Source organism: Coffea arabica, chromosome 4e (assembly GCF_036785885.1).
Source record: "Coffea arabica cultivar ET-39 chromosome 4e, Coffea Arabica ET-39 HiFi, whole genome shotgun sequence".
Taxonomy (NCBI): Eukaryota; Viridiplantae; Streptophyta; class Magnoliopsida; order Gentianales; family Rubiaceae; genus Coffea; species Coffea arabica.
Genome location: NC_092317.1, coordinates 13,568,251 through 13,577,451, shown reverse-complemented (window position 1 = coordinate 13,577,451; position 9,201 = coordinate 13,568,251). Strand labels below are relative to the sequence as shown.

Here is a 9,201-nt window from a genome sequence, read left to right as displayed (position 1 = left end):
GAAGCTGTGAAGGAGGCAATTTGGCTTCAAGGATTGCTTGAAGATTTGGGAGTTGGTCAAAAACACATTGACGTGTTTTGTGACAGTCAGAGTGCTATTCACTTAGCGAAAAACCAGGTCTTTCACGCAAAAACGAAGCACATTGATGTTCGCTATCACTTTGTGCGGGAAATTCTCGAAGAAGATGAAATTTTTCTCCAGAAAATTCGGACTACGGAGAATCCTGCAGATATGCTGACCAAGGTGGTTACAAGGTCCAAGTTTGAATATTGTTTAAACTTGGTTAACATCCTGCACGTTTGAGTTGGCGCTTGAGGGCGCAAATTTGGAAGCACCACAAGGACGGTTTGATTTTTTGTTTGAGGGAGAAGGTTTGTATTTTTTGGTGGGATTAGAAATTATGCCAAGGTGGAGATTTGTTGAATTCAAAGCCTAAAATATTGACTTTGAAATAACCCACATTTGTTGATTTTTGGCAAACATTTCTTAGTCCCACATCGGGTAACTTAGCATTTGAGAGGTTGCTTGAGAATTATAAATTAGCTCTCAAGCCTCCCAATTGAAAAGTACCAAGAACAACAAAGAATTACCCATAAGGATTTTGTAATTCTTTGTATTCTTTCTTCTCTCCTAAATTATAAAAGCAGGCTGCTTGAGTGGTGCTCAGAGAGTAGGCAAAATTGGCCGAACTCCGTTATTAATTTTCGCGTGCGTTCTTTTCTTATCTCTTTTTTATTTATTCCGCATTTGTTTAGTAGTTTCTTTTCTATTGCAGTATAGTATTCAATATATATTTGTCGGGTTTATTTGTAGTGATTTATACTGTTCATTTGGGTGTATTTTATTATTCGTGTGTACGTATTATTTATGTATACACGGGTATAGTTGTGATAATACACCGTGCACGTAAGTTCTGTCTAGGAGACTGGGTTTTAAGTGGGACCGTTTATGACCCCTCCAGTCTTTCCTGGGAATCTACTTGGAATGGTAATTCTGTCTAAGGAGATTGTTTCGACGATCTTTCTTGGGAATTATTGAATCGATTTAATCACTAGTTGTATTCTTGAGTGGGAAATTACCCGATTTTCCCCAACATTACTTGCACAAGAAAGAGAGAGAGTGATGGATTTTGTCTTGGAAGCTTGCCCGTTTCACAGCAGACTGGAGAGAGGAATTTCGTTTCATGGCGGGCTGGTGGAGGCGGAGCAAAAGAGAAGACAGAGTGAGAGGGAAGGAGGGAGGCGTGGGTGCGGTTGGAATTGGGGTATTAGATATTAGAGTTTGGAAAATTTTGGATATGGAAGAAGTATTATTGTTTTGATATTATATATTTTTAATTATTAATTAATTAAAATGGATTTAGATCTGAAACGGGTCAGAATGATATATCCTGTATTCGACCCTTTTTTATTAGATAAAATGGATTCGGATCCGAGTTTGGATCACGAATCTAAATACCTATCCGTATCTGGAAAATATTGACGGATTCGATCTGAATTTGAATCAGACCCGAACCGTTGACAGCTCACCTGGACCCGAATTGTTGACAGCGCTAGACAGGGCCCGGGAGCGGGGTAATTAGTAGGAAGCGAGGCGGAAACACCCCCCCCCCTCCCGGGCGGTTGCCAGCCTTAGTTATATAGATTAGTAGTTTCTGATATGGTACTAGTAATTCAGTTGTATGTAAAGTATGTAATGGAATCAGAATTTCAGAGTTTGATTATATCGTACTAATGTTTATAACATTAATGATACTCGAAAAATTGTGTACCTTAGTAGTAAACTATTGATGAAGAATGTCAGCAGTGTACGACAATTGGGAAAGGCTAGTCAGCGCCACTATTCGCAGAGAGGAACTCCGGCTAAGTGCTCTTAGGACCCCAAGTGATGTTTCTTCAGCATCATTATCATCATCCTCCTCCTTTAACTTCGCTTCCTCTTCTACCAAAGTTTCGTCTTTCAACAATTCCTCCAGATTACCAGCAGTTGGGAAATCTTTTACTTATGATCAAATCCTCCTAGCCACCGATTACTTCAGTAAATCGAATTTCATCAAGCACGGCCGCTCTGGGGATCTTTTTTATGGTGATTTAGAAGGTGGGCTTCAGGTGGTTGTTAAAAAGGTTGATCTGTCAGTGTCTTCATACTTGGTAAATGAATTGGAAATTCTTGGCAAGGTTTCTCATGCTAGATTTGTTCCTTTTCTGGGGCATTGCTTTGAGAATGGGAATAACACCTTTCTGGTTTACAAATACATGCTTAACAAGGACTTGTCCAGTTGTTTGAGTTATAGGGGAATTGCCCCGGATGGCATTAAAGTTGATTGTCAAAAATCAACATCATTAAGTTGGGCTACGAGGTTGAAGATTGCGACTGGAGCTGCAAAGGGTTTGTGTTATCTGCATCATGAATGTGTCCCACCCCTTGTTCATAGGTAAATCCAAGAATCTTGTTTCTTGGCATATTATAGCCTTACCTCTTGACATAAATAAAATGCAAATATTGGAGGTTCTAACTGGGCGGCAACACCTTACTGCCCTTCACCTGATGGTAAAGTGATGGCTCTTCAGTTTTGATTTTGGAATCTTTTTGCACGTGAATCGCATAATAGTGTTGGAGCAATGCTTTTCCATTTTCTTTTCATTCCTTTTTTTTTTTTGCCTTACGTGTCATTTATTAACTTTGAGCATTCCATTATGGGCTTCACTTGTCAACTGGCATGATTTTGATACAATCGTTACAGAAATTTTGAAGCTCGCAGCATACTTATTGATGAAAACTTTGAAGCACGGATAGGGAGGCTTACTGAGGCCTGTGCTGAGAAAAAAGAGAAAAATCAGAACAGGATTTCAAGGTTATTACGGTTGTCGAAGTAGGTATTTTGTGGCGTGATATTTCCAAGTATTTGTTATACCTGTGATACTTCTTCAATTCTATCCTGATACAGTGTCTAGTGGTTAATATTCTGCAACGTCAATTTGGCCATGTTTTAGTCTTCTTAAGAGTTTAACAACATAATCAAGTGAATCCTTGGAATGAAAATATTTACAGTACAAGAAGCTTTTCATCAGTGGAGTAATTCTAATTGAGAAAACTTTGGACTTTGACTACAAGCATCAGCGGATTTTCTTGCAGAGGCTGAAGCCTTGACATTGTAATTTATCTCTTTGAACTCATAAAAGAAATAACAATGTGCACATAAATTCTGTACCAGGGGTGGCGTTAGTGATTGATGTATTTAATCTAAGAAAGAAGCTAAAGATGTTACTTTATTAGAGCCGGATTCTCTTGTTTAAGCATACAACAGTATTTAGTTAATCAAATCTATCATGCCTTATCATCTGCAGAGTTGCAACTGCAATTCTTACCTAATGTCAATTATTTGACATTTTTTATAATACTCCTTTTCCTTTATATTCAGGGCTTCTGAAGGAGGCGATGCAGGTATATGAAATTTCTTTCAGAAACGGTACATTTGTTCTTTCATTTTTTTTCTTTCTTTGCACTATCTAGAAATGGTAGATTAGCTTCTGATTTTCAATTCAATCTTACGTCTTACACACCAAATTCAGAAGGGAAGAAGGATAGAAAACTGGTGGACCATAAAGCTGAACCGTGAACAGCTGCTTGAAAGTTGAAACTGTAAAGAAAAATGAACAATGGGAATAGCAAAAAAGTTCATAACTTTGAGAGATTGGGTATCCTTAACACAGAACAATCACCAGCTAGCTTTATTATTATTTGGTTCAAAATCTTCATTTGCTTAAGACCAGCTACATGTTTGGTAAGCAAAGGCTTTTAAAGATTAAACAAGACAAGAAAATGCATACTTGACCATGCCTTTAGTCTAAATCTTAACTTAAATGACCAGGTTCATTGAATGCAACGTATGCCTATGATGTTTATTGCTTTGGAAAGGTTTTGCTTGAACTAGTCACGGGTTATCCCGGTTTTGGTGATCACAATGATTTGGGCATCAATGCTGGGATGGAAGACATTTTGCCTTACATCAGTACTTATGACAAGGAACTATTTGTGAACATTGTGGATCCATCTTTAGAAGTGGATGAGGATCAGCTGATTGAATTGTGGGCAGTTGCTATCATTGCAAAGGCTTGCTTAAATCCCAAGCCTTCTAAGCGGCCTGTAATGCCACGTATACTTGAAGCTTTGGAAGACCCTAAGTCGGTAACGTTCTCTCCTTGTGAAAGCCCATGGCCTGATGGTGTACTTAGCACAGTGGCAAAGACAAGAGCAACTGAGGGAATGACTGGAGTAGGTAGGTTCTCTAAAACTAGAGCCTGAGCTCGTCTCTGAGCAGGTCTGAATTTGGTTGTACTTCCTGCTACTTTCTGCTTGGACAATTGAAACTTGTTAATTCAAACTGGAATCGTTAGGTTGTTATATTTCTGCATTAACATATTTGCTGAGGTTGTCTGTGTTTACTGAAATTCTTTCAACATAAGTTGAACTTTTTGCCAACTCTAAGCTTTTTTGGGATGAGACATGTCCCATCATGTTTGACATAGTTCCTTTGGTCAAATTTATGATCTTTGGCACAACTATATTTCTGAAAGAATTGGTTGTTTCTTATTTTGCTGAAGAATTCGTTTTTTCTTATTTTATTTTCCTCTCAAGTCCGTCCTGTTCCAAGTGCTTGCCTTGTCTGGGGATAATTAGAGACTACCTTATATTCTTTTAACTTCTTTGAATCAGATTGCATCATATATAAAACATAACCACAACAAGATTCATTCCCTCCCTCCTCTTCCACCTACCCCCCAAGTTTTTAAGTATGAAGTCATTGAACGATGACAAAGGTCAATTACAAGTGCTTTTTGGGCAGGTACATCACAGGGATCCGCTAATACAGCATTTTGGGACGTCAACCTCAACAATTTAAGAGTTTACACTTTCCGAGAACTCATAGATGCAACTAAAAATTTCAGAAGTGATAGTGTGCTGGGAGAAGGCGGATTTGGAAGAGTATACAAAGGTTTGATTGATGATAAGTCCACATCAAAGGGCGGTGCTCGATCAGTGATTGCAGTTAAAAAGATGAATCCTGAAAGTCTTCAAGGATTTGTTGAGTGGCAGGTGATACACTAAACGTGTAACTAACTGGACTTTTAGTCTTTTTGGGTTTAGTTGGTGATTGCTTTCTTCTTCCTTCTTGCAAAATGTTCTTATCTGAATCAATCATCTTGGCACATAAAATACTGGTACGTAATAGGCTGGAATAAAGCTTGCACTTTTTGTGATGCCATCTCTCATGAAATAATTCATTACTGGTCTCTCCTTCACTGTTTCATTTCCCTGTGAAAAACAGAAAAGAAAAAGTATCAGTTGTTTGTCTAAGGCAGTTTTGTTAAATCAACCAAGTTGGCCTGCAACAAATTTCAGAAAAGAAATCTTTCATCTTGATGATTTGAGAGCTTATACTAGCAATTATACAAGGACTGTCCAATGCACCAGACCTACTCAGAATTTGGCCTAGGTTATGTATATTTTGGTGATGCCAGTTATGGTTGTCATGGACGTATACTCACAGCATGGAAAGAATCAAAATTGACATTAGTTTCCTTTGCATGACCCTTTCCACTGCCCAAGGGGGAGTGTAGTGTAAAGAACAGCTAGTGAATTCAGGTCTAGGTGATATTTATTGGTGGCAAAGAAATTTCAATATTAAGTATGAAGAATGAATATTTGAAAATTGCATGATTAAGTTCCAATAAGTGGAGCAAAGTTGCATAACAATTTATGTTAATAATGTTAACGGATTGGCTGTTGTGTTTTTACTGAAGAAAGTGTTTGCTAATATCTTCTTCTACTTTTTCTACTCAAAAGAGGAAACTAGAAAATGTTTGACGTTGTTGGAGATATACATCAATTACTCTTATGATACATGAAGAGATTTTGTTCGCCCTCTGTGTTGATTTTGAAGATTTCCTCATTTCCTGTGTTGCTTCAAAAGTTTCGTTCAAATTTCTTTATGCAGACTGAGATACACATGCTTGGAACGCTTTCTCATCCCAACCTTATTAAGCTCCTTGGTTACTGCTGGGAAGATGAGAAGCTGCTCCTTGTCTATGAGTACATGCCAAGGGGCAGCTTTGGCAACCACCTCTTTGGAAGTGAGATGTTTACTACCCTTTAACTGAAGTTCAGAGATATTAGCATCGTCTAAGGTAATGATGCCAGTACAAAATTTGTTTCCTGGTGCTTTTTTGTCTTTAGGGGGCTCTTCTGTTCAATCACTTCAATGGGAATTACGGCTTAAGATCTTAATTGGGGCAGCTCGAGCTCTAGCATTTTTGCACGCATTAAAGAAACAAGTTATCTACAGAGATTTCAAGGCCTCAGACATACTACTTGATGGTGTAAGTTAGATTAAGATACTTCATCAGTTGTCCTATATTTGACCAATGCAAGGTTATTGGATGTGAGAAGTTCTTTCTATAGTTGATTTACTAAAGCTTGTCGGTTTCTTATTATACTCAATATCCTCAAAGCATTTTACAACCAAGTTAGGCTATGAAAGTGCTGGTGTTTAGATGATACCTTGAGTAGCCTCATTGCTCGTAACGTCGATTAATCATTTTGTTTTCAGTATTACAATGCCAAACTATCAGATTTTGGATTTGCAAAGACGGGTCCTTCGGATGGTCAAGCACGTGTGACAACACGTGTTATGGGGACCTATGGCTATGCTGCTCCCGAATATGTGGCAACTGGTAATCATACATAGATCTTTCAAGATTCTTGCTTGAGATCATGGCAGTACATTAGTAGAAGCTATAGTTTTGATTAGTTTGGCTTAAATCAAGTCTGAGCAAGATGCCAATCGAAAGGTCAAAAGTCATAATGACGCAGAATTCTTATGTAACAGGGCACTTGTATGTGAAGAGCGATGTGTATGGTTTTGGTGTTGTAATGGCCGAAGTGCTAACAGGTTTAAGGGCTCTGGACGTTAATCGTCAGCAGGGGAAACGCAACTTGGTTGATTGGATCATGCCTCATTTATCGGACACAAGAAAGATAACGAGCATAATGGATTCTCGGTTGGAAGGCAAATACCCAATGAAAGCTGCAGTGAAGATGGCTCAGCTCACTCTGAGATGTCTTGCTTCTGAGCCTAAAGCAAGACCATCAATGAAAGAAGTTGTGGATGAACTAGAACACATTGCATCTGCTAAATGATAAGCCAAAGGAACCTGGGACAATTTCAGCGTGCCAGATAGTTCATGAAACCAAGGCAGGAAGTGCATCCACCCTATCTCCCACAAGAAGTAATGTCCACAATCTTGCTTCCTCAATGAACAGATCCTTTCAGACGTTTATCCTATTTAATACGGCTGTTTGTTGTTTCTTCCGCAATCCCACATCTTTGAAACTGTATCGGATTTGTCTTTGTAGTAGTGTAATTACTGGAAGGAGGACTTGGGGGCAGATGTCTTTTCTCAAATTTTGAAGTCTGCATAATATGAAGTATATATGCAGACAATAAATATATCTGTCAATATATCATCCAAGTATGTATATATATATATCCCCCAAAAACAAAAAAATAAAAGAAGAAAGAAAGTCATAATTATCTAACTATATATTAAGAAATTTATTTTCTTTTCGCAAATAAATATATGTCCAAAATAGTTATCCTGTTCTTAGGTACTTCACTTATTGAAATTGGAATCAAAATATTTAATGGCAACCCTAAGTAATTATGTGCATAAATTCGAGTAAGCAAACATCTCACCCTGCATTTTCGTGAAATGGATGATGTGTCACTCAATGAGAAGGTCCAAATTATTATACCTCACCCTCCAAATCCAACTTATTAAATTCTTAAAAAAAATTAAGTTTTTTGTTTATGGGCATAACCTAGGGGAGAGTGGACATGGCAAATTAAAGAAGTTCTCGAGGCCTAAGTGTCCAAGAAATTTAACACTCAATTGGCATCCTTAGATTTTCACATTAGAGAGGAAAATAAGAGAAGAATTTTTGAGAGAAATTGGAGAGATGAAAATTAATTCTCAATTAAAATTAAGAAACCCAATTATACTTCATATATTAGTTATATAGTCCGTTGGGTCCTACTATCGGGTCAGAAGCCAATCAACACTCGTCACGTAAACAATTAATTGTTTGAAATATCAACTTTGTCCTTAGTGGATCCTTATTCCTCAACCGTAATCGACTTTCCGCTCGTTTTGATTGCTCAAGAATTTGTCTTGTCCCACAATATGCAAAGTTTTTATCACCAAAAACCCAAAAACTTTTGCTAAATGGGCTTCGCGGATAGTTGGGTCTATCTCAAAATTTCTGTCTTGCCCAAATCTGTTTACCGTCCCGCTTCATCAATGAAAGGCCATCCCTTCATTTTTCTGCGTCATCATCATCGTAAGTGTTGATTTTCACCAAGAATAAGAAGTAAGGGAGTTCTAGAGCACTTTTTTTGTGCCATATTGATGATTAGTATTAATTTATCGTTCAATTTGTCAAAAAGAAATATGAACTCTTAATGATTTTAGGAATTTGAATTATTAAATGATACATCAAGAATTTATTGAATTACAATTATCGGTATGATACCCTCGAAGAGGATGGTACAATTTCCCTGTATATAAATTAATTGGTGTTAATTTTCCGAAAAAGTATTCCGGTCGAATTTAGGAATAATAAGAATAAGAAGTTAAGGATTTACTACTCCCTTCTGATCAATGATAATGATGAGAGTTCTTCTTTATCCTCCAATACTAGTTTTGATGAAGAAAACAGCATTTATCATCCATCTTCACCATCAGAATGGGATTGGAATAAGCAGAGAGCAATGCTTCGGTTTTGAAGGTTGGTTCTTTTTCACATGGCTTGCTTCTTTTTTTTTTTTTTTTTTTAAATAATCTCCCACCATAAGTGTTGTAGCTGTAACTTTTATGCACTAATGACTAATTTTCGTGGAATGGGCAGGTGGGGTTGTTTTGTATGGTTGTATTTCTATATTATCTTGTTGTATTCATAAATTTTGTTCCTGTACATCAGATATTATTAAAAAAAAAAAAACTGGTTGAGGAATGAGTAATTTGCAACAACGGTGTTTGAGGAAGGCGAAAGCTATACAAGTTAAAATGACTTTAAAAGCACTTAGGAGCATTTAAAGATGGATGCTGGCAAATTAATCTTATGTTTAGCCATGATTCTTTC

At 37.3% G+C, this 9,201-nt stretch overlaps 1 pseudogene; it reads left to right on the top strand.

Annotated features, from left to right (window-relative positions):
- Window positions 1-1,494: 1,494 nt before the first annotated feature.
- Window positions 1,495-7,527, top strand: LOC113742592 (uncharacterized; annotated as a pseudogene).
- Window positions 7,528-9,201: the final 1,674 nt, after the last annotated feature.